Source organism: Cygnus olor, chromosome 18 (assembly GCF_009769625.2).
Source record: "Cygnus olor isolate bCygOlo1 chromosome 18, bCygOlo1.pri.v2, whole genome shotgun sequence".
NCBI classification, from domain to species: domain Eukaryota; kingdom Metazoa; phylum Chordata; class Aves; order Anseriformes; family Anatidae; genus Cygnus; species Cygnus olor.
This window is the reverse complement of record NC_049186.1, coordinates 2,791,159-2,818,020: the sequence shown is the minus strand read 5'-3', so window position 1 is coordinate 2,818,020 and position 26,862 is coordinate 2,791,159. Positions and strand designations below refer to the sequence as shown.

General features: G+C 46.7%; 1 long non-coding RNA gene across 2 annotated transcripts; it reads left to right on the top strand.

Moving 5' to 3' along the window:
- Positions 1-2,462: 2,462 nt before the first annotated feature.
- On the top strand, positions 2,463-4,612 carry LOC121056956. Of its 2 annotated transcripts, XR_005813572.1 has the most exons (4): positions 2,463-2,527; positions 2,594-2,751; positions 3,503-3,588; positions 3,770-4,612. It is a non-coding gene; the product is annotated as an uncharacterized LOC121056956 (long non-coding RNA). The 2 variants fall into 2 exon arrangements; XR_005813571.1 differs by having other exon boundaries at positions 2,476-2,751.
- Positions 4,613-26,862: the final 22,250 nt, after the last annotated feature.

Here is a 26,862-nt window from a genome sequence, read left to right as displayed (position 1 = left end):
GATTGGGAAAGGCATCTCCAGTGCTTGCAACCAGCTCTAGTGGGACAAATGGAGAAAATAATCCTGTAAATTCCTTTGAGTGCAGTGATTGCTGAAATAAGACAAATCTCAAAGCAAAGACTTGTCAACCCTGGAGAAGCTGCATCTTTGTAGACACTCCTCATCCAGTTCTCATCACAGTGGTGGAAGCTGCCACTCATTGCTGCAATAAGTAAAACCCCACAAAATACCCCAGACTTGTTCCATCCAGGAGCTCCCATTGATCTGGCTACACCTGCATGTCTGTGATGCTCGAAGGTCAGCGCATCAACAGCATTGACTGCATTGGGTTTGCTGAATTTTATTGACCTTTTCTGGTTGTTTCACCCCTAAAAGGACAAGGCATCTGTTTCTGGATCCCTCACGGGCCCTAAGGAGCAAGTACCATGCACCTTACACCCAAAGTGCATGGCAAGCTCCTAGGAAAGCAAGCAGATGTACTAGTCTCTGTGCAGGGTCAATCAGGAAGGGAATTAAAATCATGATATGTTGCCATGGTAATCAAGTCCCAGGATTTGGCTAGGAGGAATAGTGAGGTTGTAGCTGGTTGCTCATGAATTCCTCAGTAGGCTTTTCAATAGTCTGTTTCCTTTAAATGAAATTGGAGAAAGACTTGCAGTTCATAGTGGGGATAAAAATTTTATGAAGCTAAATCTAGGCAGTGTTTTAGTGTCAGTCAGCATTAACCCACAGCATGAACACATAAATAATTGAGATCTCAAATACCCCAGCACTCTGGGTTAGAGCACTCGAAGGCTCTGTGGGCAGCCCAGGAAGCTCAGGAGCCTCTTCCCAGCCAGTGTGGGCATCCTGGGCTGGCCTGAAAATGCCCTGCCCTGCATCCTACCACTGTCCTGCCTCCTTGCAGGGTTTCTTATGATCACAATAAACCAATGAGCTAAATCTGGCTGGCTTCCTCTGGCTTGGAGCAGGTGATTTAGCTGCTTAGGGGAGTATTTGCAGCCCTCTTGAAGACCAGGTCTCTGATCATCGTTGGCAGCCTGGCTGTGGTCAGCAGGGTGGCCGTGGGCTGGGGTTTGTGTGTGAGATCAGTTCTGCATCCAGGTAAAGGGAACCCTAACATATGTGAACAGGAAAATAAATGCAGTTAACAAAAGTCACAGAAATGTAGCAGAGACCCCAACACCTAGGAGAAATCTCAGAGTGAAAGGATTGTGAAGCATCGCTTGGTTGTGAGGACGGAGATTGGTTCTGAAAATGGAAATTTTAAAAAATATGGTTTTCTTTTTTTGGCCAGCCCACGCCTTAGTTCCCCATTTACATCTTTAACAAACTTAGATAGAGCTGACAAAATTAATTGTCAAAGAAAAAAAAAGTGATAAAAAATACTAATGTTTTGAGGAAGAATAACACTAGGAAAAGGAACCTGGCCCCAAGTTGTCCCCCTTTTTTTTTTTTTTAATCATCCTGTCTTTTTTCTGCTTTTCTTTTCTCGGGTTCTTCTCTTCTGCTTTTTTCTTCTTCCTTTTTCAGAGGCAAGTGGGGAAGCTAAAGGGGGAGAACAGGCATCTCATCTGCAGGGCAGGACAGAGAGCCAGCAGGAGAAGAAAGGGAACAAAACCAAAGCACAGAAAAGTGGCAGCTTTGAGGGCTTTCAAGTACCATTGTCGGGGAAAAAAAAAAGAAAAGTTTTCTTGTGACAGTGAGATGTTCTACATTGAAAAAGAGGCTGGGATGAAAAGCGCTGACTGGAGAGGAAGGAAGGGCACGTGGACACCTCTTCCCTCTGCAAGACCCCCATCCAGCAGCACCCCAGCACCTCTGTCCAGCCTCCATCCCACAGAACCGCCGCTGCTGCAGGACGGGGGCATTGCTTTGGCTGGGGCCAGCTGCTGTCCCCGTGCTGCAGGGAAGCAGGTGGGGGAGCCTCAATCGGCTCTGGAGGTTTTTAATGTCACTCACACAATGTATTTTTTTCACTGATAGAAGACTGAAGTGGAGGCGGATCAGTGTGATACTGGGGAAGGTGCTGCTGGATGAGAAGTGCCGCAGCTCCCCTTCAGCCATTTCATCATGGAGCCAAAGCCCATCCATGTGACAGTGCAGGCGATTGCTAGGAGCACAAGTCCCAGAGCACTTGCAAGCTCTGCAATAACAGTAAAAGTGAAAAAACAACGGGTGAGATGAAGGAATTAGCAGGTCATCATCTTCTTCAGGGCTTCTGCCTCTGCTGTTTGAGGGAAAAGCCAGGCAGGTGCCTAAGGAGCTGTGGGGCACTGCAGGGTGGCAGGGGGCACATCAGTGCCACTGGGGCTGTGGCACTGGTAAAGGTGGGAGTATTAAAATAGGTGAGTTTCACAGAGCTTTAGCACTGGTGAGCTGTCCCCAGCCCAGCTGCAGGGCACCTCTCTCTATGCAGGTGTTCCCATTTCCACCAGCGATTGCATTCCTAAAAGCCCACCTGCCAGAGGGGCTGACCTGGGGTTTGCAGTTCTTGCACAGAACAGGTTTTTGAGCCTCTGCTGAGGTGCTCTGTCAGGTAAAGGGCTTTTTCCCCCTTTACCAGCCTCTAATTCTTCATCTCTTTCTCTAGGATGGATTTGCAGAAAACCTGCGCTAAAAACCAACCAGTGTCATGTCCTGGAGCTGGCTGTAGGAGCCTCTAAGCCCCTTCAGCAGCCTGCCTTTCAAAAGGCACTTGAGAAACCTCTTTTGGGCCCCTCCAGGAGGGAGAACCAGCAGCTTGTGGAGGTGAGGATGAAGCAAGGAGCTCTGAGCAGCCAAACCCTGCAGAAGGTCCTGGGGAGGGGGGGTCCTGGCCCTGCAAAGGGAGGGTCTGTTGACCCCTGGGGGCATGGTGCCCGAGGAGGCTGGGGTAAGGTGAGGATGCTCCCTGGGGGCACTAGACTGAGGGGCTGGGCACTTTAATCAGCTGATGGCAATAAAGTAAATCTTAATGGCTACTGCAGTTTATTTGCCTTCCCTCTCTGCAGAGCAGTCAGTGGGTGATGGCTGGGGAAGGACTTGGGGGGGGGGGGCACAGGACCTCCCTGTGGATGTCTGCTGCTCCTGTGGGCTGGTGCTGGTTGCTCTGAGCTGTGCAGGAGGGGTGATTTCCCCTGCTGGGAGGTGGGTGGTGGTCAGCAGCCCTTCTCCATTGCTCAGGCCCTGTAGGTGGCTGCCGTGGAGCTGCCAAGGGGGAAGAGGATGGCATGCTGAGCCTTGCTACAGCCTTTGCAGGCCTCCAAAATGTGGCTGCTATTCAGAGCTGTGTCTGAATTGAAGCCTTTGTAGTCACTGCAGTGCCTGATGATATGCCAGGGCTTCTAATAGGGCATGTCGTTTTGAGTGGAAATAGGTCATTGTGGGAGAAATTTGTTATACTTGATATCGTGCTTCTCTTCAGAGCCACAGGGGCGAGAAGCACTGATTTTGGTAGCTATTGTTATGATTTTTTTTCAGCCGGAAACCTAAATTGTTGTTTTTTTCCTCCTACTATAAGGAAGGCACAAGACCCCTGAACATCAAAGGCTGGAGCCTTCCCCTCTGCCCCCAGCCCAGCTCACAGTGGTGCCGTATGCCCATGAGGTAAGTGATTCTGCCTGGCAGCTGGCTTCACACACCAAGGGAAAATAAACACAGAGAATTACTCCTGGCTCCTTCTCTCTGGTGCTACACTTGGGCTGGTTCCACCGTGGCACGTGAATAAAGTGTAAGGCTGGCTGCTGTCGGATTGCTAGGTTGATTTCAGGTCTTTATTTTTTTGCAGGCTATGAAAAAACAGAAGTTCTAAAGGAAAGACTTTTTTTTTCTTCCTACTGTGCTAAGCCAAGCCAGAGTCCCATGGCTTCTTGCTCAGCCCAGGCAGCAATGGGATCGGGCGCTGTGGGGTGCAGAGGTGGGCCGGGGCACTGGCTTGGAACAGCTTTTCTGTTTTTCTCTGTGCAGCTAGGTTTGAGCGGCTGCTAGAGCCGGTCAGAAATGGAAAATCACTATGGGATGGCTTTGGGGTGGGAATCTTTGTGTCAGTCCACCTTCTGTGGACTCTAAAGGGAAAAGTGGGCCTGTTTAAAAATATATATACAAAAAAGAATCAGATACGCTTCCATAAACTTGTTTATTTTTAAAAATATTTCTTGATAATTGCTGAGAAATGCTTTCCACTTTCAATAGAAATGTGAAGAATTGTCAGAATCAATAGTGATAATGCAGACTTACCAGGAGCTGATCCTAAACAGATTTTTTTGAGAGCTCTTCCATTTAAAAGACTTGCACTTCAGAGGTCTGTTAAATCAAAGCTGATGCTCACAGATTTCTGATAGCATGTTCAAAAAAAGGGGCTGTTAATATCTCCAAAGTTGGGATTAGCTCAAATTTCCTACTAGGGATTGTGGTGCAGAAAGTAAATAAAATAGTGAGAAATAAAATCTGAAATGGAATGCAGTGTTATTAAGAACAATTTGCAATTAGACAAAAGTTTCTCCAAAACTTTTAATGACCTTTTCTAACAAAGGCTCCCATTTAAGTAAGCTTTCTTCTAATATTTTTTTCAAAAAAGTAAAATTAAACTATTAAAGCCCAAGAGGTAGCAACATGCTACTTCAGCCAAATCAGCTGAAACCTCCAGCTTAAAAACAAACTATATTTTCTTGAAAGAATTAAAACTTCCAAGGGAAATATGAACTTCTGCTTCTTCAGGAAAGACGAGAGGTGGGAAGACCCCCCACTTGCTGAATGCGTACTTCCAGCAAAAGCCCTCTAAAACAAATTCTAATTTCCCATTGGAATAGTTCAGATCTCCTATCAGCTGTGAAACATTGTGTTTTGGCATAAAAAATAATTGCTGAAAGTTCTTAACCAGAAACAGGAGGCAGGCTGGGTCAAGGGGAGCCTCAGTGGGATGCGTGCTGCCTCCCACCTGCACCCATTTTGGGTGTCAGGAAGCATCTGAGCAGGGATGGCAGGTTTGTCGTGCTGGGCTTAATGAGGCAAATCATTACAAAATGACATGTCTCTGATGGTGAGCACTGTTAAATGTCTTTCTTACAGCATCCTCTGAGGTATTTGTTTTAGTCAACGCCTGGATGGTCGCATTAGGTCTGTTTGCTGTCTTCTGTGGATTAATGTGGAATTCGGCATTAATGAAGCTCTAATTTTATGGTGTTATTGTTAAAGGAGGTAATACAAGCCTGGGAATACTGGCAAGGAAATAAACTTTTGAGGTCCATGCCAGTAGTTAGCTCTCTGAACTAGCTCTGGTAAATGAGCAGATCAAACAGAACTTTGACTTGCAGCTCAAACAAAGCCACCGCCCATTTTACTGACTTTCTATTAAGTTCTCCCCCCAGTGCTCTTTAATTATGTCTGTTCTTCCCATTTCTCTGACGAGAGAAACTGGCTCCAGGGGGGAAGGTCCACGGTTCCTCCTGGTACCATCTATGCCAGTTAGACCTGGGAAGCACCCGAGACTTCAAAATGCTGAAGCTGCTCCCAGGGCGGTGTGACCTAGACGTCAGAGCCTTTCTTCTGACTGCTCGTGAGAGCTCTTTGTCTGCCCCTTGGCAGCTATGTTTTGCAGAAGAGTAATGGGTCGTCTTTTGTTTTGCTAGGCAACTGGGTTTGGAATGGTGTAAGCCTTCATCAGGGGCAGAAATGCTTCAGTTGATTGTAATCCTAACGGAGGCCCCTGGGCTCTCCATGAGTACTTGCAAGCCAGGCCACTGCACGCTGGGGTTTGCAGTCACAGCGGTTTCCTTAGTTCGAGTGTGCTGGCCACTACGTGTTGTGATATGGGACTGGGAAGCCAAGACCAGTGTTGAAAGGCTGTTTTGAACAGCACCTATCTAAAGAACATTCTTAAGGGCAAAGTAACTTCTCAGCCCCTGATAGATGGCCTTGTGGCTGAGCCTGGAGCACTTCATTTCCTGCTGTCCCTGTGTCATCCTCTTGCTGCTCTGACCAAACTCCGATCTGGGACGGCTGTCAGCTGGCTCCAGAAGGGGACAGCACGAGGCTGGTTACCACAGGCTTTCTGGTTTGCCTCCTGCTTGCTCTTTGGCCAGAAGTGAGAGGGTCTGAGCCAATGACTAAAAATACAGTCTCACAGCCTTGGATAAAGGTAAGCTTGTTGGCAGGAGCTTCTCTGCTGGAGTTCTTGCATCAGTTCTAGAACAAAATCACATGTGATGTGGGTGAGAGTTGGTGTCCTGCTGTTCCTCTCTCCTGCCAAGGTGCCTTTGTCTTGGCTCGTGCTGAGCCACAGCTGGCTGCAACTGGAGATGCCTGGGCTCTTCTCTCAGTCAGATCTCCATCTCACTGGGGAAACTACCACAGAATAAATAAGAGGGAAACCTTCTTACAGTGGGCCCTGGGAAAGCACCCTGGTGCATGGCTGAATGGCTCAAAGCAGTAGAAGACAGCACATGATATGTGGGGACCCAGTTTGGGTAGACAACCTGGACAGCTGGTGGTAGGTTCCTAGGTCTGACAGTGCTGTGTGATGACTGCCAGTACTACGTCTGAGCTCTGTGATGTGAGGAACCAGTGCTGATTTAGAAGAGGTTTGGTCAATGTATAGTGATTCAGTGTCCTGTGCTCATACTTCTTTGCTTTCCCTCCAAGTCTAACCTTAGTGTAAAAGGAGATGGCAAGGTGAATCCGGGCATTACCTCATGGACATCCTGCTGCTTCAGACCCCAGTGTGTTTGCCTTGGCTAATGTTTCTTTCTCAAGATCGATGAGTGCCCATCCTGTTTGCCTTTCTCTGAAGATAAAATAACCTCCCTCCTGGGATTAGATTCCAGGTCTGGGCAGCCCAGCTGTGACAAAGGACAGGTGTGGGTCTGCAGGCAGGACGGGGTGCCAAGAACCTGCTGCTCTGTGGGTTTGCAAGATGAGCTATCCCCGTGACTGTTCCGATTAGTGGGGCTGCTGTTACCTGCCCAGCTTGGCCGTGGGTGTTTGGGGAGAGAAATGTGAGAGGAAGGAACTGGAAGACATTGTTATCTATGGGAAGTGTGGAGCAGAAAGTAATAGATGTGAGGAACGAAAACAGGTGAAGTGTTCCAAAACCTGGGTAAAGAATGGACAATTTGGTAGTAGGCAACACATCAGTCCTGTTTAGGCAGGCTGTATTTCTGATCTTGGCTCTGCACTGGTTTCTCTTAGCTTTCTTATTTCTCAGTCTTGGTTGGGTCTCGCACATGCGTGTTGGAAGGATCCTTCCCCCTGGAAAGACCAAGGATCTCTGTAGCTCTGTATTCTTCCTGGAATAGCTGAGCACAACCCTCCAGGGGCTGTGCAAGCAGAATTACAGCCACGCACTAACCAGCAGCAAAGGCAACTGTGAGCTGGAGTGTCCCATCCGTCAGTAATTCAAGCTTTCTTTAAACATTAGTAATGGCTCTGGATGGTTGCAGGAGCTACGTCAACAGTCAGTGCTCAGTTGTTTACAGGAAGGACTGGGTTTGGTGAGACAGCAGGGGAGGTGTTGGTTTCCAAAGGGAAGCTTGGGGGCAAAGTCAAGGTGATTTGTGCGTTGTAGGACTGGAAAGGGTCAGAGGCTTGGATAAAACATGGGCTCTTCTGGTCACCTGGGGTATAGTGGCAATTAAAGATGCTGTTATAGGTCAGAGCATCGCTGTGTGAGTGTTATGGGCCAGGGATGAACCTAGAGCCTGAGCTGGGACCGGCTCTCATGGCCGTGTGGGCCAGGATGCTCACTGCAGTCTGACTCTACAATGAAGCTTCTTTACCTGGGTCAAAGCAGACAGTCCTGCAACAATGCTGTGTAGATCCCACGTGGAAAGCCATTAGTGATATAGCTGCAAGTTTTTTCTGCACTGCTGCTTATTTTGTGTTACAGCACAGGTCCCTGCTGTGGTGTATCTAACAGCTATGTGAAGACAAAGGCTTCAAAAAGAAAAGAAAACCAAAAACCTGAAAATTTCTGTGCCCGGTTATGCTTGGGGGGAGGCAGAGAAAGCAGAGAGAAACTGCAGACTGTAACCTGGGTTAACTAAACACACTTTTAAACTCTCTTTCAACATAAGACTTCTAATATTACCTGCTTGGCATGTCCTAGCCAGGGATGAGAGCCACCACACAGTGCAGTTAATCACAGAGCCAGCTGCCATGGGATATGCAGGGACGTGAAGCTTGTGAGAGAGCTTTTTCTCTGACATCCAGAAAAAACGAATAAAAGATGGGAAATGTAAGATGACAGGGCATACACCAGCCGCTAAATGGGGCTGAAGAACAAACTATTCTGCAGAATGGCTTATGCCATAAGGTCTGCTTTTTTTTTCCTGACTGTCTATCAAAGTGAAAAGGATAGCAGTGAACTTAATCCTTCCTGTTGGAAAAGCCTGTCTTTTACATGTTCCAGAAAAGCTGATATATTAAAACCTAAGCTAAGCACCTTCTCCCCATCATAGTGCTGTAGTTGACACAAGGCAGGTCAATTTAGTCTATTGCACCCTCTCCAACCTGCTTTCATATTTTCTTGCCCCCGTTGCTTGGAGGATGACTTCTTGAACCCTGCATCCCATTTCTTCTGCTGATGGGCACTGAGGAGCAGCTCTGGGGCTGTGTTTTCCTTGGGTTTTGGTGTTCCTAGGGTCCGGGTCCAAACTTGGGATATTGAGCCTCTGGTTCTGGGCCTGGGTTTGTGCAAACTTCGGGCAGTGCTGCTAGGACCCCTTCCAGGAGTTCTTGAAAACTCAGCATCTCTGAGAGTCTGCAAAGGTTCCTTACAGCTCCCCTTTCTGGGCATCACTACAGAACCTGAATGAAACACTGGAGGAAATGGAGCCTTTTTTTTTCTTTTTGGACAGCTTCATGGGTAAAGATGCCTGGCAGAGACTTGAGAGTGTTCTTTCCTCAGCTCTGTGTCACTAACCTTCAGCAAACCATTTTATCTTTCTTTTTCCTATCTGTGACAACGACAGAAATGTTCTCTTTCTTTCTCCCTTTGTCCGTCTTATCTATTTATATTTTAAGGTCTTTGGGGCAAGGACTGTCTCTTGACTGTACAAAGGCTGACGAAGGTGCTGACCTTATTTGGAATCTCAACGTGTTAATGTGATAACAGCACCAGAACGGTGGATATGTGTAAAATAGCAACACAGGCTATTTTGGGATAGAAAGCACAGTATTTTCCCTTCCTTGTAATAGCTTTTGGGATGCAACAATTAAGGCTGCAAGGGGAGGCATGCAGGGCTATGTGGAAAAACTACATGTTCTACAAAACGCTCTGAAAGATAACCGGTTTTGACAAAAGTATCTTCCTTTACTCCCTTACTTTTTTCTTTTTACTTAAAATTAGAAAATAAGGATCCCTAAGAAGGGGAAGACCTGGAATGTGTGCAGCTTGCTAAAGCTTCTAAATTACTTGAGATTCAGAGGACGCGGGTGTCAGAAGCTGTGCTACTGCAGAAAGCCTTCAGGAGAACCTGCTCTATGGCTCCTTTGCTTGAGCCCATCCAACTGAACATGGGGCTGGCAGTTATCTGAGCATGCTGAAATGGTCCCGGCTATTTTTAACCATATAAAAATATTTCAGCATGATTTTGTTTCCTAGAGGAGGTTTCTCTTCTGTTTCACTGCAGAAACTACTTTTGAACTAGAAAGTGTTACTCTTGTGCTTGAGGGGGATGTCCTCTCATCTCTGCAGGTAACCTGCTTTTTCACATGAGCAGGGGGAAGAAGGGGAAAATGTTAGTAAGCTGAACACTAGGAAGTGGTTAAAATTTTCTGTCCTGTCCTGCATCATAATCTAAACACAATTTCTCTTTCTGATGCAGAGATTCAAATAAAAATAAAGATCATGGTATTAATGTAAACTCAGCAGGAAAGACTGCTTTCTCTCTTGAGCAATTGATGTGGATTTGACCCCTTAAGAAGTCTTTTTTTGTTAATTTAGTACTAAATTCCCACTAGATTAAGCACAATCTGAAGACACAATAGGGGAACAGCAGAGGAAGGGAATCCAAGCAGCACTTAATGTCGTCTTTACTTGTGTTTCATGCTGAAAGATTAGTTCAGGTGGTGAATTATTAATGCCACAGTCTGGCATAATCATAGGCATGCAGCCTGCCAAAATGTAAAATGTCCATTGCAAAGGCAGGATATTGGATCCTGTCGGTGCAAACAGACGTGCTCCCATGTTTGAAAGTTCACAGTGGGAGAATTCAAATCAACCTCTGAGATTGGCTGCAGATTAAACTCCATTTTTAATTAGTCGCTGCACAGCAGACCTCATGCCAGTAAAAAGTAACACTAAACCCATGGAAATATCCATAATAATTGTCCTACAGATTCAGTCATTGTCAGTGGGGTAAAACATTAACATCCTTTTATTGTGCTTAAGCATTTGCTTGGTTTGTGTTTTTTTGTGTTTTTTTTTTTCCTCCTCCTGCAGTCCAACAACTTTAAAGCTTAATGAGTTAAGTTAAGAATTGCCCAGGATGATAATGGGGCTGCTAAGACTTTAATGATTGGCACGGCTCGTACAATAATAATAAAAGCGGAGGAGGCTGCCTGGGAAGGGTGTACAGCCACAAAGGCTTGAGTGGGCAACTTGGAGAAAGGGGCTGTTGCTTTCACACAGTTAGGGGTTTAAGGGAAGATGAATCCTGGCTGCAGCTGGCTAATTTTGGCTAATTGGGACCTGTGTGGGTCGAGGCCTGGAGGACTCTCTGCTGTTAGGTCAGGGCAGCATCCATCACCCGCCTCAGTCCATTGCCACAATGGATACAGGACGGAAAATGGGCAAAACCCCTATCTCTTGCATGAGATTGCATTGCACCCATTTGTCTTGGTGCTGCCTTCCTGCAGGCGGGGTGGACAACTGAGAGGGCGTAGGTGGAGCAGCCTCATGGGATGCCCTAGCTTCAGGGCCAGTTTATCACCGTGGAGCCTTATCTCCTCCCTTCTGTGCTGCCTGACTTGCTACTGTTTTCCAACCAGCCATCTCCCACTGAAATTGTAGTTACAAAATGTTCAGGCAGTGTTGGTCAGTACATGGACTTGCGTCCTTGGCAGGGATGGCCCCAAAGTGGGACCCTGCAATAGGAGCTGAGTGATTCAAACAGTCCGTTTGGATTTTTGCTTTGAAAGTATGTGTAGAACAATTCCCTGAGTAGCAATGCTTCCAGAAATGTACGATCCTCCTACATGAGGATGGAGGCCTTTGTGGTGCTGCGTGGACCTGTGGGCTGATGCTGTGTCTGCTCACCCCTGCCATGTACTGCGGTGTGTAGGGCTCGTATGGTTTGGGGCAGTGATTAGTCACCCAGATGTACTTCAGCCTAAATTATTTTAGGATGAATGCAATTTTGCTAACATCTCTGCCCATTCAACTTTTCACTCCAAAAACCCAGTCACCCTGCAGTGTGTTGCCTTGGATGCAATGCCTCGTTAATGCACGTAATGTATTTTTTTAATAATACTGTTTTGACTAAAGTGCAGGAGAGGAAGGACAGTTCATGTTCCCTATATAAATCTCTCAGTAACCTGAGAATTATGGTTAATTAAGAGTTTCTTTTTTATTTTTTTTAATGCTACTGAAAATAGTAGCTTTTTTTTTTTTTAAAGAAATGCCAGACGGACCTATGAATTTCTCAAGGCAAGCTTTGAATCAAACTGACTTTTCTACTCCTATTATAGTATGTCTACAGAAAAGGGGGAGGCTATCTGATTCTTTGGGGTGTCAAAAATGAGGGATTTCTTCTGGATTTGGTAGTTCAGCAAGTTGCCACTGGGGTGTTCAGTGCAAGGTGGGTATGGACAGTGATAATAAATTCTAATTTCTTCAAAGTAAACATAAACACAAAGTAAACCTAAAAGAACTTGGATGAAGAATGGTAAACCTTTCTGAGATTATTGGTAGCTCCTGTTTCCCTTTTCTATGCTTGTTTTTTGCTATGAGGTTGCCCTTTGACATTTGCTAAAACCAGCAAGTAGAGGAAATGACACTGTGGCATTTATTAACCTGCAGCATGGATGTTAAACAGAAAAGGTTTCACTAAGAGTGGGATATAGCTACTCCGTGAGAAATAGGTCATTAGAGCTCACCTGGATGTAAAATACTATAAAACAGGCTTATGATGAAAATAATACCAGACTGCAATACAATTGTTATTACCATGTATTATAGCAGTTCTTTGCACATATAAATTGTGCATGCTCCAGAAGAGTAGGTCTGCTTTATGCAGAGTTTTGGCCCCTGTTATCCAACTTCCTTACAACTGAAGGCTCGTGTGCAGGTGAGGAGTGCAGCTCCCAGCACTCATCCCCGCACAAGGAATCTGGTGTGTTTGAAAGAGGATGGTTGGTGTTTGCTTGTAAAGAGATATGGGTTTCCCTTGAGTTGGGCTTCACTCACTGCTCTCTATGAAATGCTCTTCTTGTAATACATTTCAGTCAAGATCAAAGCAACAAAAGTGAAGGCAGAAACAGTTCTGAGTTTTAAAAATAAAATTCGTACATATCTTTTTGGAGCTGAATCAATGGCCTCATTAAAAATGAGATGTGTAGTGCCTTTGGTGTACCAGCTCTTTGGGTTGTCCAAGATAAAAGAGCATCAAGATGGACCTGTTTCTCCAGTTCCCTTTTCCAAGGAGGACAGACTTACAGAGCTTCCTATGGGATGAGCTACAGAAGAGGGTGGAGGAATACATGCATGTCTCTTCCTCCTGCAGCAGCAATCTCCCATCCTGGGGACGCTCTCAGTGCTGAATCATGCCTACTGGGCTGCCTTTAGGCTGCAGGACTAACACCTTCCATCTGTGTTCTCTTGTTCCTCTCCTAGTGTGAATTTTCTGTTAACTATTTAAAGAATATAGTCATTGGTGTGTTCAGTTATGTAAGAAGTGAGACCTTGTGCTTGGATGTTCAGGTGCTTCAGGAAATGCTGCTCAGCCAGAACAGACCTAGAATCCCCTCAAAGGAAGGGCAGGAAGACCCTGGGAATGACAGAGGTGTATTATGTGCCAGGGTGGTGCAGGTGCTCCTCGTGTCCTACCTACCCAGCGTGGTGAAGACCTGCAAGGGGTTGCTGGAGAAGGACATGGAATGGAATAGCAGTTTGTTTCACGTTGTGTCTGTTAAGAGACCTCTTCCTACAGAAATTTTTCCTCTGCACAGCTCCTGGGTAACTTGCTGGGATGGCAACGTTCCCATGCTGCTGTCCAAACTGATGAGAATTGCAAACCCCAGAGGGTTTCCTGAAAAACAACAGCAGTTCCTGTGGGCTTTGCAAATGAATATTTGTGCAGACTCAAGTTAATCTGGTTAGTAGACGTGTGAGAATCGCCTTTCTCACAAAGTGTGGAGGTCAGTAAAGCAGCATGTTGTAAGAACAAAAGGAAGTCTAATGGAAGTGGTGAATTGAACAGGTTCAAAGGGGGAAAAAATTTTAAAGTCATGTGTAGCAGCACCATAAACAGACACTAAAACAATGGGGCATGGGTGTGCTTCTAGCATCCCATGCTCGGTGTTTGTGGACACTTTGTTGGTACAAAAAGAAGGGACTGCAGAAAGTGGCCGGGCTCATGTTCTTACCAAACATCTGTTGTCACTGTCAGAGACAGATGAATATATAGGATGAGATGGTTTGACCCAGTACAGTATTTTTATGTGCTATGAAGCAGCCTCAGAAGTTGTGCAGAAGCAAAGGAGGTCTGCGTGTTGGAGCCGAGCCTGGGGCAAAGACTTTGCTGGTGAGTTTGGTTTAGCTTAGTCCCAGCTCCTCTGCTATAGAGCAGCACAGGGAAGGCAGGTCGATATCTTTTCCATATGGAGAGCTGCAGGGAAAGGGCAGATGTCAGGCTGGTGTCAACTGCTTTATGCGTTTGGAAACATTCAGGTTTTATATTGAATCAAAACTTTAATTGGCTGATTTTTAATCATGCTGCACACTTGGAAAAATTCACCTTTTTATTAGATGCGCTTTCATAATTTCCCAGCCCCAGTTGAGGCAGGGGGACCTCCATTGCTTTAGTCCTTCAAATCCACTACATTTTGTACCCAGGTAGAAAATGTGTTGTATGTTTGCTGGTTTAGGAGCTGAAGTAGCTAGAATAGGAAAAGAACTAGCCAGAGTAGAGCCTTAATGTTCAGCATTTATCTGAAGAGATGTACACTTACCAGGTCGCTAGAAGCAGCAGTGTTTTTAAAGACTCTGAGCATGAAATGATTAATCAAACAGAAAGAAAAGGGTGCTCTAGAGAGTTTGGCAAAGCACAGTTGAGAAATAATGCTTTTTGTCCCATTGAAATGCAAATGCTCCAAAACACAATCCCTGCAAAAGGCCGGTATTATTTGTTTCTGGGGTTTCCTGTTATATGTTTATTACTGATTTTTTCTATGATCACTAGCTAGGTAGGGGAAGTTTCTGCCTAATTGTGGCAGTTAGAAAATTGAATTAATGTCACACAACCAAAGATACTATGGCTCAATTTACAAATGATTTGCCTCCTCATTATTAGGGATTTTTATGTTATGTCTCCTTTTGCAAAGGCAGCCTTTGGACACAAAAGTGGCAAAATATGTTTCAGATGTGACAGCTGTAAAGAGCCTGGAGTCAAAATTATTTCATTTTGTAGAAAATGAAGAAAAAAAGTCTCAAACTGTAGTCGCAACATGCATGCGTTCCCTGTCTTGGAGCACCCGCTCTGCAGTGATTTGCTGAGTGCTGGGAAGGTTTGCTCAGGGTGCGGGTACAATGGGCTGGGCTTCTGCAGGCTCTAGAGTGGCTTGCAGGGAAGCCCAGCTGTAAGCTAGGTCCTTGCAAAGCTTATTTTTGGAGAGAGGGTGGTCAACATCAGGGCTAATGGGCCAGGAAGGCTTTTAGGATAGATATCAGACCCTTGTACAGCAGTTGTGTTCCATGCAAAGGGAGTAGATTAGCCTGGAGTAAAATGCTGGGTTTTCCCCCAAAACTCAGGGCCAAATGTGTTTTAGACCACGTAGCACCAGACAGAAGGAAATGGAAGCAGTGGGAACTGTGTCGCTGCTCTGCAAGTATCAGCCATGGGGCACCTGGGAGGGAAAAATGGGATTTGAGAGCACCTCGGCTGAGGTCCCTTACACAAACCGGATCTGATCCACAGCTCTGTTGGTAAGGGGGGAGTGGGAAGGTGGGATTTTGTTTTTAGTGGGACTTACTGAATCTGGACAGGATCGATCTGAATTGTTTTGGATATGAAAAGAAGGAAATGAAGGCCATGGGGTTGATTTGATTTAAAATTTTTTCTTATTCAGCCATCTGGTCCTGAGTCAGTCAGAAAATATTCTGTTGGCTTTAAGTTTTTAATCCTTTCAAATTCCTTCTATAAATGAAGCTTGTTCTCACTTCTGGACACTGTTTCAAAAGAAAACTGAAGTATTTTGTTTTGAAAGCACCACTATTTTTATTTTATGGCACTCTTTGCGACCAAACTACATTTCAAATGTAAACAACTGGAGTCTGCCGAGAAGTATTCCTGCTGATGGCTAATGTCTTCATCTGAAATGCGTGCCCAGCTCCAGATGGCAAATAACACTTCTGGGAGGCAACGGTGATGATGTACCTTGAAATCACCCACGGAGCTGACGCGGGGATGTTCAGAGCAAGAGCCTGGGCTCACCTGAGCCCCGCTCACCAGCGCTGAGGGTCACCATATGGGCAGGGGAGCGGAGGGGCTGGCTGTGGGGGCACGTAATTTACTGCTTGCCTGGGGAGATCAGCCCAACAGGGACTGTGGGTGTACAGCAGGGGCCAAATGAAAACCTTTTGTGATGAGCTGTGGGTCTGAAATCGACGAGGCAGCAGCAGATCCCTTCTTTTGCCTCTGGCTCCATGCTGCCCTTTTTCTCCCCTGGCTGAAGCTCGTAGCCTCTGTGTGGGTAGGCTTTATTCCCGAAAAGGCATTTATTTCTTTGGGTAAAAGGCCAAAATTAATACCATTTCGTTATAATTTACAATGACCTGGGGAGGTCTTTCATGCCAAAGGCAACAGTGTTCACCCAGTAACCACCCCGAGCAAGAACCTGGCCCCACTGGCTGGGATGGCAGCGGTCCTGCTGCTCCCAGGGAGCAAGGCTCTTGCCCTCTGCTTGCCAGGCAGAGGCTGGGTGTCTGCAGACAAGGTCATGCGGGGATCAGCACCCACACTTCTGAGTGCTCCTCCCTATAATTTTCAGCTAACTTTATATCAAAAGCCCATTGATGACTGTTCTTAAATGCAAAGGTATGAACTTTGCACGTTTGCTGGTTGAAATGGTAGCTAGTTCATTTTTCTTCCTTTTTTTTTTTTTCATCATCTTGAGTTAAAAAGCATCTGTATAAATGAAAGTTCCTGCATTAAAAAATCCAACTGTATAAATTCTGCCTGGTTAGGAATCTTCCCATGAGCAAAGCCACAAAGTGGACTGTATGGTTTTGATCAGGAGTAAATTGCATTAAAAAGGGCTTGGTAATCCAGAGATCTAGGTGATAATCCTAATTCTCTTGTAGGATTTCTGTGTGATACTAGATAAATCACTTAATGGCTCTGTCTCTCCTTCAATGGCTGAGAAACTGATGAATAATACCCAGTCCATCCACACAAGGGCTGGGAGACTTAATTGTATAATATTTGCAAAGCTCTTTGAAATCCTCCGACGTGGAGTGGTAGGTACGTGCACGAACGGCGTGTCTGGTGGCGCTGGATGCTGGCTAAGCAAGGTGCTGATGTGCTGTGCGGTGAGGAGGAGGAGGGTGGGAATTAAAGGGCAGGGTCTGTGCTCCGCTGCAAAACTGCAGTTTGAGGGCTTGTTTTGATGGACTTGTGCTCAGCTGGACCTGGAGGGCTTTTCTTTGATGCTGGTAGGATTAGTGCTTGGGCTGCTTTTAAAGGTGAGGTGACATTAGCAAACCCAGCATCTTGCCCTGCTGTGCTATGTCCTCAGCTCTGCTGAGCTCTTGTCCATAGTCTCACTTTCACAGCGATGCTGAGGCCTTGCGAATGCTGCTGGGAATGCAATAACAGCCAAACATGCTCCTTTAACCTGCTCAACACCAGTGTGTAAAATAATCCCCCAGATAGGGGCCCTGAATGCTTTTATAATTTATTCATTCAACGATTTCTTTCAATGTAGTTAATGTTGTATTTCCCTGACCGGGGCTGTCGTATGAAGCGTGAGAAATCCTTATGGACAGATTGCTTTGCCTCCCTGAAAACAAACTCGTGTTATCTGCAGAGTGGCCTAAATGAGCTGCGTCCTTTGGGAAGTGCAGCCAGGCTCCAGGGGATGCTCTCTTTTAACCAGGGAAGGGGGAAGATCCAGGAGATTCTAATGGCTTTGGTTCAGGCTGGTCAGCACCTGGACTATTCCCTCTCTCTCCTCCAGGATTTTTGAATTTATGTAAATATCAGCAAATGTGAAGGAAAAAAAAAAAGCACAGCCAGGCTCTCCAGTGCACAAGTCTTTGTGAGGTTGTATCCATGAAAGCCTTTCTTCCACCTGTTTACGCCTCGAAGAGACATTGCTGCTTTGTACAGAACCTCATGTCTGTTGTTAATCATGCTTTGTGTCTGCCTTGGTCCTCTGACAATACAAAGTGTGTTGTGATGAGGGGTTTTCTCCAGCTGAATCTGATGAACTGCACTTCAAAGATTTGGGCCAAATCCTTAAAATGCCAGTCTAGAGGAAACAAAGAGGATGAACGTAAGTTGATGCTGTTGCTGATGGAGAGAGATTTTCTTCCTTTGACTTCTTGTGGGAGACGTGGTCTGGAGATTTCCAATTCCTAATTCATCCTAGTCTGCTGAAGAAACTGAGGGTCTTTTTGAACGGGGGGTACCTGAAGCTATATTGTCCCCCCAGAGTGAGAACTCCAAGGTTAAGTGTTAATCTCAATCTGATTTCATGTGCAAAACAGCTGCTTGGATCTCTTGCCTTGCATCTGTCTCTGATGGGGCTGTTTTCTCCTGCTCTGTTTAGTGCAGCCAGAAAATTAATTTAGTGCATATTGGGAAATTCCTCAAACACCATGAGACTTAACACCATTTTTTCCATCAAACCTTCAGAGTTTGAGCTGATATTTAGAGGTGTGAGACTGCAGTGCTGGGGAGTGGAATGTTTCACTAATTTATTGTAGGGAGCTGATCTGGGGTGTTATCTCCATAGACCAAGCTGTTATTGTTTCACTTACAGGCTAAGTGCAATATAACTCAAAGTCACAATGCATTCCCTGTAATGTGAAACCCATAACACTCTCCTGTGGCTGACACCTGAAGTAAAGTATGTGTCTGCCAGCCCCCTTGGATAATTTGCCAGTGTATTCTAATTGGGTCTCTATAAAGCACAAGTTTGTTTATAGATGTGCTTTTAAGTGCATTACCCAGTGGTTCGGGTGCTGGTTTGCAAATCGTGATACGAGAGGTCCTGTGCTGGCTTTGCTGCTGCCCCATTGTGGTTTTGGTCAAGTGTTCGATGGCAGAAGCACCGCTGGATGTTGCAGCCTGAGCATCCCAGCGTTGCCCTGGGCTCTCCCCGTTGCAGGTGGTGGGAAATGTCAGTTGGTTTAAATGCATGTAATGTAATCAGAGTTACAGCAACATTAATGTTCCTTCGAGTGTGAGGTCTGGGAAATCAGGTTGTCGGACAGTCGTTCTCTGGCTCAGAAGAGGAAATGAAGGTCAGAGAGCACCAAGCTGCTGGGTTCCCAGGGGTCCACGCAGGGGGATTTCGAGCAGGAGATCTTGGCGGAAGGGAGAGGACCCAGAGGGGCCTGTCTGAAGGAAGGGCTTGTTGGTAGGAAAAGAGAACAGGTTGGGTTGGTGCAGGAGCAGGGAGCAGAGGGTCATTTCAGCATCTGTGATGAACTTCTCTGGGAAAACACCACCCGAGCTCAGGTAGTGCCTGTCGGACCAGGGCTCCCACCGTGCTCAGTTTGCGGGCTGGATCTGTGTTAGGAAGGGCTACAGAAAGCTTGGAAAAATAATGGGGCTTGGTGCACACTGTTGTCTCCATTATGGCCAATCCCAAAAGAAATATGGCTAGTGCAGAGATGGAGAAAGTTGGATAGGAGGTAGCTTAGAGGAGATGGCAGATGGGAAAGCAGCAGGGGGGCGAGCAGCTTTCCTGCACTCAGCTGTGCTCCAGGAAGGCCTGCAGGGCAGCATCCACGGTCTGGCACTTCCAGCAGTTCTGGCCCCTCTCCAGTGGGTATGAAGGTGATTGAGAAACGTTCCTGTAACAAACAGTCACATCAAGTCACCGAACAGGGATGTGCCAGACAGCTGGTGGAGGGCAGGAAAGCACCAGGAGGGTCTGCACGGCTTCCCACCTTGCTGCTGGGCCAGGCAGCAGCTACAGGTGCTCCGGCAGCACCCGTATCCAAGCACAAGGGGCTGGAAGAGCTGAGGTTGTTAACTTTGGTACCTTGTGCCTGTAGGTGAGCTGCAGCATGAGCACATGTGCATGTGGACTGTTTTCTTTCTCCCTCTTTCCCCATAGGGTCTTTCACCATAGGGTGGCCCTGCTTTTATATATATATATATATATGTGTGTGTGTGTGTATATATAAATAAAAAACCTGTTTTGTTCTTCCACTAGCCTTCCAGGGCCAGATGAAGCAGGCGTAATGCACCCAAGGATGGGTGGGCTTTGGGTGTTTCAGAGGTACTGTTGGTCCTGCCCTAAAACGGCAGATCACTGAGCCCTTAGTATTGGGGCCCCAAAAGCTGTTTTAGAGCTCAGTCCTACTTCAATTCTGCTCTGTGGATGGCTGTTAGGCTCAGAGCAAGGCAGGCAAGCTGTAGAGATGAAAAAAGGAGCCTCAAGATCCCATCTTGCGTGTAAACCAGATCTTGCTTAAAAAGAAGAAAAAAGCTTGAAACCCCTTGCTGCTTTTTACGGCGATGGAGGAGGTTATTCAGTAACCCGTGTGTTCACAAAGGCACTTTTGTTCCTAATAGGTCCTGAAATGTTACGACCTAATGTGTAACTTCATCGTTTACTCATGTAGCAGCACCGAGGTTACTGTGTAAGGACATGAAACAGCCACTTCCTAATGACACCGCGAGCCGACGGGCACCTGCCCGGGGAGCCACGGCCACGCCAACCCAAGCGTGAAAGCCGTGGTTCCTCCGAGCCCGGCACGCAGCATGACCGCTCATCCCATGTGTGAATGGGATGCTTGGCTCTTGAGAAACGTGTTCCCTGCATTGGGCTGGGACACAGGAACTCAGCACCTGAAAAGCTGGGGTGGGGAGCCACTGTGACAAACCCTGTGTAGACCTGGATGTGCCTGGGAGGTGCTGGCAGATGGCGAGCGTGAATGTGACTCTCCCTGCAGCCAAACGTGCTGGCTTGTGCAGAAAAATGCAGGTTCCTTGTGCTTGTATGGTGTTTTATACTTTTTACGTAGTCGGTTTTAAGCAATGGAGAGGCATCTCCGTTAAAGAAAGGCTTCCTCTACTCTGTTTGCAAAACAATACAGGAAAACTAAACGGGTGCACGAGAGAAGATGGAAGCAAAACCAATCCTTTATCTCCTCTGCCAGCCAGCCCCCAGAAGCAACACTTGAGCCCTGCTCATTACCTGAACTTGTGAGTGTCATTGATACCGAGATATTGTTTACTTTTCTAATCCCAGCAGGGGATTAGCTTGAAGCACAAGGACCAGGAGTCTTCATAATGCTGGACCACGGCAGCAAAACTGCAGCTGATGCTGTTATTCAACTCGGTAACTGAGTCTTTGAGGAATTATTCTGCATTATTTGCTTCTCTTGTATCGCATGGCAGGAAGCGCCACAGGATAATTACTCACATTAGAAATGCTTCCTTTGGTCTGTTTTGAACATTTCACGTTTCATCTTCCCGGGTGCCGTGTGTCTGACGAGCATCCCGTGGACTGCAGAGCAATTTGGGGATGATACCGGGGAGGGGGCTCCAGAAGGAACTGGGACAGCCCTAAAATGCTGGTGGTAACAGGGTGAAGTTCACCAGAGATGGGGCAGGATAGTGTCCTCCACTCTATCATCAGATTTTCTGCTTCTTCATATTATACTGAAAATTTCTAATAGCCACACTTCTTTCACCTCTTTTTTTTTTTTTGGTGGCAATTTCCTTTCTTAAAGAAGTGGAAATAGGAAACTTTAGCGGAAGCAAAAGTGTAGAAAGATTTTTTTTTTTTTTGGCTTTACTTTCTTAGAAAGTTTCATTTCCTGGAGACACATCCAATGCTTTTTATTATTTTATTTTATTGAAGGCAAGTTTCCACTCCTACCCATCCAAACAGGGCAAAGGATCACTGGGGCACCATTTATGCAGGCTGTGTGCGCGAACCTTGTGTTAATTCAGCACAAATCTTGCGTTAATTCAGCACAAACCTGCTCATTCCTAAGGCAAATTCTTCAATAGAAACAAGAAGCAGCTTAACCCCGCGTGCCAACTCTAGCAAGCGGGATAAGGTCAAGCATCCCCTTTGGTGGCAGTAGTGGTTTTCCAGCCACGCGGTCAAGGGTTCGTTTCACGTGGGCACTGCTGACCTTGTTTACTTTTTCCTTTATCTGCCTGGCCTTTCCACAAATATTATTGCATTAGTCAGAACAGACCAGTTAAATGGCTCAAGCCCTTAATGAAAACCTTGACTCTTCTTTAACCTTCCTGAGGAATTGCTCATTAGTGGGAAGCGGTGCTGCTGGCTGGTGCACTCAGGAGGACGCTGCCACCTTCCCCGTGGCTGGGCAGGACTCTACAGACACTGACAGTGCTGAAACAGCAAGAACAGACCCTTGGTGCCCTGCAGTGATGTATACCTGGGAGAGCTTTCTAAAGAAATAGCTGGAATAAGTAATTTTGTGAGGAATTGCATCTCTGGGTTTCTTTATGGAAGGGATCTTGGTGATGCTCAGGGAGTGGGAAACCCACTTTTGCTTCTTCTTCCCTCCTCCTGCTCTGAGAAGATTGATCTTTTTATACTGTGCTACCAGCAAAATGATGCTTTTTTTTGCTCCTGCCCAATTTGTGTGGGAATCTCCATCCTAGCAGAGAACAGAAGTCCTGTTTTGCTCTGTCTTTGCCTGCTGTGTCTCCAGCTGCTTTCATTCCTTGTACAAGTGGAGGGAGAATTGTTTCTGCCCCCCTCCAACTGCATCATCACCAACACCACTGGGTCTCCATTATTTCTATTTCCACCCACCAAAACGCAGATCTCATGGCACTGGGAGGCAGTGCAGTGTTCCTGGCTCTCCAAGGTGGAGCACAGGGCCGGCTGCTTTGCAGGAGAAAGTGGTACCCAAGCACACATGCTCTGATGCATTTCTGCACTCTTCACCCTCAGCATCCTTCCCGTGTTCCCTCTGCTGTTATATATCCTATATAATGTCCATGTGTAATGTATACCCCTCTATAACATGGATGAAGCTTTTTATTTTTGAACTTCAAGAATACCAGAGAAAGTATTTCTTGTCCAAAGTGGTTTTGATATCATTTGGAAACAAATGCTTTTGTAAACCTCTTAGATCTTGGAATAGTTGGAATAAATGGAAGTGAAGCACACGGCTTCATGAGGCTTATTTTTCCATTCCTTTCTCTCCTCCTTATGCTCAATGTAGCAATAGTTCAAGTGAGGAACAGGTGGAAGAAAACTTGAGTTTTCATTGCATTCATCTCCAGTTATTGCTTTTTATCTCTAATGGGTTTGGAATGCTTTGTCTTTGAACTAATGTGTCAAAAAAGGTTAAACTGAAATAATTCCTCTCCTTTTTTCTTCCAGCATAGCAATTGTTCTGCTGTATTTATATATTATGGATAGATTTTCACTTCATCTCATGCCTTGTGTTCATAGCCTAAATGGCCATGCATGGGACAGGAGAGAATGGAATAGTGGAAGGATCATCGCATTTCTGGGTTTGGTGACGCTCTGCTTCCGTACCTGCGGAGATGATGAGTGTGTGGTGCGGGCCTGTCCTGTACGGGCATTCACTGGGTGCTCCGCGCACACAGCGCTGTGTGACGTGGTGTGAAACTAAAAAACAACAGCATCAAGGGTGGACTTGGGGAACAGACAAAGTGAGAACCTGAAATACCACCAGAACTGGCACAAACCCAGTCATTGAAGTGCAGGGCGCTGCTCGTGCCTGCCGATGGAACTGAAACATCTGCACATTTACCTCTGCACTGTTTTATTTGTGTTCGCATCCGGGAGCTTGCTTCAAATGACAAAAAGCCAAAGTCAACCCCAGACGTGGTTTTGAGCTGAACCTTGCCTAGATCAGGTTCAGAGGCAGGTACCTGGACTGGGGCAGCACAAAAGCCTCCGCCAGGAGGGGAAGGTGGAGGTCGCAGAGGCTTCCTTGTCAGACGCGGCCCTGGCCACATGTCTTCCCTGAGCCTCTTGCTCCTGGGGCTCTGACCTGCCCCTGCAAAGCTGCCTCTGGGCAGCCTCCCAGGCGTTTCTCCTACACGACTTCTCTGTATTTCCCATTCCAGCCCCAGCGGGAGCCTGTGGTCAGTGGGCCCAGGATGTGCCCAGCCTCTGCTCCTCTGGCGCTGCCCTCCAAGGCCCCTCAGGGACCACTGCCAGAGAAAGCTGGCCCCCAAGGCTTGAATTACAGTGAAGCCATGGATAGAAAATACACCATGAAATTTTATGGCTCCTGCAAAGGGGCTGCCATCTGCTTTTTCTTTTTTTCTCCCCCCCCTTTTTTTTTATAGCCATTCCACAGTCTATTAAACCATTACTGTCTGCTCCCCCACTTCCCGCTAAGGTCTGTGTCCATTTCAAAATACAACACTTCAGATTTCAAAGCAGCCCTTGGGAGTGCACCAGCTAATTCATACTTCACAGGGCTTTGCTGATTCCCCTTTTTAATTGGAATCTCTTTGTTCCCGTACATAGGTACATATTGTTCTCAGCCCTTTGGCTCCTCTCTTCCCACTTGCTCTTTTTTCATGCAGAGTTGAAAAATCTTGCTGAGATAAGCCTGAGCAGGAATTGCTGTGTCTGATTGTGCCTTGCTGGTCCTGCGTAGAGGGACACTGTGAGCTTGATGCTTGAGTGATGCTTGTTGGGCTGGTGTTTGAGCATGGAGCCTCCTACGATGGGAGGCGAAGGCTCCAGGTATGTGCCACAGAGCTGGGGCTGCTTTGTAAAAATAAAGCATGAGCAATTTCCACCCTGGGAATTAGCTGGTCCTGAGTGTTCTGACTCCTTGTGCCTCCCTGTGCTGCTGCTATTGCATCTCCTCGTTGCCGTTGTACAAAAGGGAACTGGATTCCCTTCCCTTGTTTCTGGAAATCGCTTTTGCACATGTTGTGAGGCTGGCTGTTTGTTGTGACGGAGGGTTTTCCTTTCTTTTCAACGTTTGGGTAGGTTTCACGTCTCCCTCCCCCTGTTTCTCAGGGGAACAAAGGTTGAACAAAGCCCCTCCAGCTGCGGCAGGTGGGCTGCGGGCAGAGCATGGCTCTGCGGGGTGTGCAAGGCCGGATCCTGGTGCAAGCTGCCACTGCCGGTTCTGTCCCTTGGCTCTTCCCTCTCTAAAAGCAGCTTTCCATAGGAAATGCACTTCTGCAACTTCAGAATCTATTGAACAGGGATTGAGGGTGCTGGGGGGTGATTTTGCCTTTGATTACAGAACAGGTCTTTGGTAGCCCTCTGGCCAGCTGCTCCAAAGTAGTAGAAAAACTCCCGTTTTTCTCAAGGTGATCTCTGCCACCCCACCCCCGTCTCCCTTTCCTGCAAGCCCTGTATGTGCACGGACAGCGATGGGTCCCCAGCAAGTCACAGGGCAGAGCTGGTGCTGTGGGGACGACACAGGCGATGTTGCTGACGTCTTTGTAACATGGTGCCGATGGCTCCTGTGTAGCCTGCTTGCAAAGAATAAATAACTCGAGCTATTTAGAGGTGCTGCCTGGTGGTTTAGGGTCACCTGCGGCATCGCAGGGAGGAGGAGAGCTCGGGTGCTTAGCCAGCCAGATTGAAAGGCTGCATTTAATCCCCGAGCCGTGCAAACGGGGCTCTGTGCAGGCGGCTCGCTGCAAACTCAGCTTTCTCTGCAGCTCCTCCTTTCTGCTAGCAATTCTCTGCGAGCACCGCTGCCTTTCTGCAGCGCAGAGCCTGGGTCCGGGGTCGGGAGAGCCGAGGTAACCGCTAGAGGGAGATGATAATGACTCAATATTTGTGATTCTCATGTTATCTGCAAGAAACAGCAATTAGCCTGTGCAGCTGCATGGCTGGGATGAGGCTAAAGTCACTCTCAGGGGTCAGGACTGATGGGACCTCATTTTGAGGAACATCTTGTTTTTTCTTTTTATTAATATAAGTCACGCAGCCTCACTTACAGCCCCCGGGCTTGAAGTTCAAATACAAAACTTGGTTGATGCCTCCATTTAGACTAAATGGGACTTGTTTTTGCTGTCCTCTGAAAAGTGATATGATGCATATGACTAATTTTTTGTTCTTCAGCACTTCCACCTAGGACAAAAACAGTTTTGGGGGGTAGCTGTAGTCACTTGCAAAATACAAGAGTGCCGGTATTTCCTTTTTCCTGATTTCAGCCAGAATTCAGGGTTTATCTTTAAGATAAGGGCTAAACTGTGATGCCAGTGGTTTACAGATAATTGGAAAATGAACTAAAATGATAACTGTTTCCCACCCCAAAATTTGGATCTCGCTTGGTAGTATGTGGAAACACACACAAATACTGGTTTGAAATAAGTTTATTTGATTAAAGTGCAGAAAATAATTATTTCCAATGTTTACATCTCAAACACTTTCTTCCTTTTTCTTTTCTTTCTTCCTCTCATGGGAAAAAAAAAAAAAAAGGAAAAAGGAAGACAATCTAAAATTGAGTGTAGAAAAAACTCTTGAAAACCTAGACACAGCTTCTTGGTTTGAAACAATGTGAGAATTTTCATTACTTGAATTAAAACAACCCAAACCCCGAGCAAACTGAAACCTCATGTGCAAACTGTCAGATTCTTTCAGAAGCTATTTTTCACTTGAAAGCACTTGCTCAGAGAGAGCATTTTGCCCAGCCTTATTACGAGCACAAAAGCTGCACCTAATTGGTCTATATGTTGACAGGCATCTTATTACTGAGAATAACCGTGCGGGTGCTCCCCACCCTTCCAGCCGGTGAGCTGCTCCCCTCACCTCCGGCAACAAGGAGATGCTGGGAGAGGGGACAGCAGATCGGGTGGCTCCGTTTCTTGACTTTCTGCTGCAAATTAGCTGTTTGTAAGAGTCACCCGAGAGCTGAGATTGCATCCATCTGACTGTGTTTGCGCCTTCCAGCCTGGATTCACCTGGTCCCCAGCTCCCGGTGACAAGGTTTTTTGGGAAGACCCACATGGCTGTTAATGGCTCTGCGTGCCATGGCACAGCTCAGTGGCGGAGGAACGTGTTTGTGCCAAATGTTGTTGCTGTTGCACAGTTGTGCTTCTCAGACCGTATTTACACAATCCCGAGAGCTGCTGCACATTACTATGTACAGGAAAGCAGACCTCAAGACTGAGGCAGAGGCAGGGCTGACTGATTCCCTTGGGGCTGATTTGCTCCGGGCATGAGAGCCTCAGGGGTAGGAAAGGAAAAGCAATGGTTAAAAGTCAAGGTCACTCTTGTTGGAAGGCACAGAGTAAGCTCTGCATTCAGATTAATTTCCCTTCCTGTATCTCAAGCTCAAAGCAATGCAAAAAGGGAGTTTGGAGGCTTCATCTGCTGGCTTTGCTTTGGTGACAAGATCAGCAACCGGTGCTGATGGGGAGCTGGGGCGAGCTCAGGAACCGGCTGTGCCTGTGCCGCCTGCGGGGACCAGCCCCAGACCCGCAGAGCCAGGGGCTGTTTCTGGCTGAGCCCCGCTGCCTGCAGGGCTGGCCTGGGGATTTC